The sequence below is a fragment of the Ostrea edulis genome, chromosome 10, assembly GCF_947568905.1.
Source record: "Ostrea edulis chromosome 10, xbOstEdul1.1, whole genome shotgun sequence".
NCBI lineage: Eukaryota > Metazoa > Mollusca > Bivalvia > Ostreida > Ostreidae > Ostrea > Ostrea edulis.
In genome coordinates this window covers 30,354,691-30,360,243 of record NC_079173.1, presented here as the reverse complement: position 1 = coordinate 30,360,243, position 5,553 = coordinate 30,354,691, and positions in this window count along the sequence as shown.

Genomic DNA, 5,553 nt, shown 5'->3' with positions numbered 1-5,553 from the left:
CGTCGGATCTTAGAGACATATTACATCGTACATTAGACTACTTACAACTAGGTATACTACATGTACAAGTTTACACTGTATGTTGGTTGTCTGTGTCTAAAATAGCTCTTACCTGTGACACTTCTAAAGATTACTAAATTATGGGGACCAACTGAAACAAGTCCTAGGGACAAAATAAATCATGGAAGAGTCCAAGAAGAAATCACGATAAATGTAAAGTTCTAGCTTACATTCCAAGAAAATTATTCATCTCAGTATGCGAATTATTTATTTTCAAACAATATTCTGCCCCCCCCCCCCCCCCGAAAATAATAATAACAAAAATCATTATCTATGGCAATCGCACATTCCCGGACCTTTCCGTCGCACTAGGAAAAATCAAAGTACTGAAAGTAAGCTATTGTCATAATTTTGGAGTTTCGTTAATTCTGTTTATTTGTTTTATCTTCAGACTTGTATGCATGCTCAGCATTTATTGCTCTATACTGTTATCACAATGGGTAACGGGATATGTCTGTCAGCGTCCTACACTAGTGGTCGCCGATGTTCTCATGGGAATATAAGGGTTCATTGTTTACATTCCTGATTAAGGTTAGCCATTATCGGTGCTTTATAATTTTGGCTGGGAACCTTGAAGTTTGAGTCAGTTCTGTATTGGAGTTTAATACAGATGGATGTCAGTTCTGCACCGTAAGCAGATGGACTGATGTGTATATTGAACTTCAACTACATTGTATTTGAAGTTGTTCAACATAAATGTTGTGTGTAAATATGTGTATATTTGTAAATAAACTGTAAATATATAACATCTGCCTTATTCTTGGACATTAGCACGTTACAATGTATCATATATTGTATTACGTCTTTCGTCAGTATGAACACTTTTGGGGGAATTTGTGTGTGGTTGTCTTGAAAGAACACATCTTGTTTTATACTGCTGCTGAATATTATTATTTAACCTAGATATATAGAACAGGAAAATTATCATAGATTTGGTAGCCTTTGGGGCTAGTGATACTTTTGATTAATCTTTATTTGAAAATTGATACCGGTGTTATATAATAGCCTTTCCCCTAGCCACCCCCCCCCCCCCTCCGGAAAAATGGCTATATAGTAGCCCCCCCCCCCCCCCCCCCGGAAAAATGGATATATAGTAGATCTTCCCCCAAGGAAATGTGGCTATATAGTAGGATTTTCCCCTTTTATAGCCAGATTACACCCCTCCCCCCCCCCCCCCCCAGGAAAACCTACTATATAGTAGATTCCCTCCCTCTTTTCATTCCGGTCACGTTTTACGGCGGACCATTTTCATACATATTTTTTCCATTCTGAAATTAATCCTTTACTGGCTATTCATTTCTTTTATATCCTAAATGGAGAGTTAATTTCCGAATTCCCTTGATTGGGATTTTTGGAAATATTTATCATTCAACAAACATTTCATTCAGTCGAATGTTATGTAAAACAATCATATATTTAGAATGTAAAATCAAAATATTTCGTGCTTGTAAAACAGCACCTATTTAGACAACTCAGAATTTGTTAGTTAAACAAATAAGTATTTATCGTTCGAGAAATCAAATTGTCTCTTTTCATTTGATTAACACAAAAGCTTTTCATATAGATAGTGGAGTAAAACTAAATTCTACAACTCTGTTGATTGCCTACCCCTGATTCCAAATTGCCGCTACTAAGGAATCAAGTCGCTTTCTCGCTAGACATGATTCTTAACACCTCATTGGGAGAAATTGGGATTTTTCAATTGAATTAGAGGTTCTTGAGAGGAACACCCCCCCCCCCCTAACTGTTCTCGGGTCATTAGTGGATTAATAGATGTGAACATGTTATCGATATATAATCGTAACTATTCCAGGCGGTGCAACTCCCAGCTGTACTGTCAGTACTTTGATTTATACATATTCGTTTACATTTTGTTGTACATCTCATGTTAATTTCCCTAAAGGTGTTGTATGAAAGATCGATAAAATTAAATTAATCAAAAATATGATTAAACCAATTGGAACTTATGTCTTGATTCAAACATTTTTGAAAATAAGTTTAAAAGAAGTGTATAGACAAAATTTGCCAAAATAATTCGAGTTTAAACCAAACAATAAGCGATTTATGATTTTTAGGGGTATCCCCGAATTTCAGAAAAACTGCCTCCGTGAAACAAAATAAATTTAGCATGAATATGTTCTTCGAGTTTTCCGCTAAAAAAAACTGTTGCTTTGAAATTTTGTTTCACTGGGGCATTTTTTAAAAGTAAAATTCAAAAAATCGAAACGACTTCACTGATATTATTTTCATTTTCACCTGTACGTTAATTTTCCTTAGAAATGTATGAGCTACAGCGTGGTTCAGTGGGGTCGTCGAATTTCATAGGTAAACACGAGTCTTTTTTCTTTTAACGACAGGGTTCGAATCCCACACGAACCAGGGCCGTAAATTAACCTTCAATTTGGAGGAGGCAGGAAATTAGGCGGGGGTCTGGGGGCCACCCAGGCCCCCAGACGCTGAGCACATTTTGTGCACACTGAACACGTTTCGTGCAAAATCCTTGATTCTAGGGCCTTCTAAGATGTTACTTGACTAACTCATTCTAAAAGAAAGATTTGGAATGCTTTTTAAGGGAGGTATCATGTTCTTAGTTATTGGAAACAACATAAATTCTAATGAACTTTAAATTTTAATTTTTTTTTGGCTCAAAAGTTGGAGGAGGCAGCTGCCTCCTCCGCCTCCATGTAATTTACGGCCCTGCGAACACAATTTGTTTTCCTTCATATTACGTTTTCCATCTAGATTTTTTTCTTAATTGAAACACACCTCTAGTTTTCATAAATGTTTCAGGTCAAATATCTGTTTATTACAATGTGCCGAGTTTGAAATCAGCTTAACGTGAACACATCTATTGGTAAAACGAAATTATTTACAAAGCACCAAGTCCAAACATATAAAACTAGATTATCTTAGTCAATGATACAAACGATTACATGGGAAAATGTTAATTGTTAACGTACGTGACAAAGAATTGAAATCTGGGCATAACCAGACAAAATCTTATATTAATTGGTTGGTTGTTGTTTTTGTTTGTTTGTTTTTTGTTTTTTGGTTGTTGTTTTTTTGTTTGTTTGTTTGTTGTTTTTTTTTTTTTTTTTTTTTTTTTAGCAGCGATACCTGAAGTAAGTATTTTTGAAATAATAATGATAAGCCTTTTCACACATCTATATATGCCGACGATGCAAGGTATCAATATCTTATATATTAAAAACCTTTTACCATTATGTCATTGATCAAATCACTACTACACACATGCGCGGATCTAGAGGGGGGGGGGGTCTGGACCCCCCCCCCCCCCCCCCCTGGAATTTGCAACGATAAAAAAAATTACAATATAACGATTTATAAGAAAAATGAGTTATATCACGGGTTCGATTTTGTGAAAAGATTCGCCCCCCCCCCCCCTCTCGAAAAAATTAATTCTGGATCCGCGCCTGACACATCGTATATTTCATGTGATACTCTGCCCAGTTCTAATTCCAATATTCTTTCAATCCAACGTAATTCATAAAGATAACGAATTCTAATGTGAAAAAAAAATTAACTTTAATTTTTCATCTTCAATGTATTTCTGACATTTAGTGTACGATACTGTCATTCTAAGTGTGACGGTTTTACTGACAGGACACAATGCTTATGGGGTACCAACCGTATCGTTTCATGGATAGTTTGGTTTTACGGGTCCACCCATAAGTAAATCCTTCCTCGCTATCTCCCATTATTTGCTTTATGACTTGCCCTTTCTTAACAGTAAGTTCTTTGCTACTTCGAGCTTTGTAACTGGTTGTGACGATTACTTTTACGTTGCGCATCTTTCCAATATCTTCGTTCACCACTAAGTAATCTCCTTCCGCTTTTCTGCTGGGATGGTTGTTTTCTATCGTCTTGCATGTTTTGGCCTCATCCACACAGAATTCCTTGACCTTGAACGGATTTGGTAGACGACAGAATGTCTCGTTTGGTAGTTCTAAAGTTTCTATGTCATCTTCCGAATATTCTGTCACCAACAGGCAGTGGCGGATCTAAATACGTACTTGTTTTAAAAAGTCATACTACCGGGACGTAATCGATTAAAATACTAAATTCTCAATAGGAAGTTCTTATTCTAACAAGAAAAAAGGGAGACTGACTTCTTAAAATTTGTTAGAATATGTGAGGGATCACAGGTACTGAATTAGTGCTATTTAAAAAATTACAAAAAGTCGATATAGAATTCGGTCAGATTGAAAACATTTTTTATATTTTTGGGGTTTTTTTTTCCGCGACTAAAAATAATAAGTGCTTCAATCCATGGCCATTTCCTTTTAATATGTCCGGTAATGCCAACCACGATGACACCTCCCTCATGATAATCAACCATGCCACTTGCTATTAACGACTGAAAAATAATTAGTTAATTCTAGTTTTGTGAATTAATCTTAATTAATGTATCCTCACAACAACAGCATTCCAGGAGAGGGGCTGAAATCAATGATGTTGCAATTTTATTAAATGATTATAATTATGTGAATGCTGAAATATTTCATCATTGTGTTACAACTAGGATTATGTACAATATTATAAAAATTGTTCTAATTTTCTCTTTTGGAACATACAATTGCTACAAGGGGATGATCATATGAATTTCATTTTTTTTAATTAGATAGGTTCGGAGGTGGGGGTATACATGCCCGATTCGATAGTTAAATTTATCGATTTATTTTTAAATTTTCATTATATATTGAAATGCGTTTTGTGTTCAAAGGCAGTGCTGTTTAAACATAGTTTTACAAACTTGAAAAGTTTGGGCATTTTTATCATACAATTAGTATCTTGAAAAGATTGAGAGTAGAAAAAAGGAAAGTAGAGGCTGAGAGCATACAGTTCAGAACATTTCGTGCATCATGTGCAAAAGTTAAGCAAGTCACAATGAAGGCAGCAGAAATAAAATGTATATAGATCTAGATCTATAGCATAAAAATATTTCAATCACATTCATGTATACATGTTTTAATGATTTTTAATATAAAACCCTTGGAGAAAATTCATGTAATGAATATTTGGCAAATAGATATTGCTTAAATTGAACCTGCATGACCATTACAAAATATGTACATACATGAAGCTTCGCTCGTTCAAACGGTAGCAGCGTCAACATATTATCATTTTAGTAATATTACAACATTTGAATAATTCTTTTTTTTTCGCGGGTCTAAAATTTAGCGATTTGCTGGCTCAAAGGTATGCTAATAATTTTAGCGGAATAATTTTGGCGGACAAGGAAGATTTATCTCTATTGCAAATACTGAAGTCACAATTGGATGCATATTTGGCGAGTGAAATTTTGGCGGAAAGCTATCTAACCGCTAAAATAAGCCAAATTTACAATCTAATTAAAATCAGATCCTAGGATACGCTCACAATCGCTAAAATTACGCAAAGTATACGGCACGGATCTTAGAAGTCTGATTTTAATTAGATTGGCCAAATTTATCACCCCGCGGAAAAAAGCCG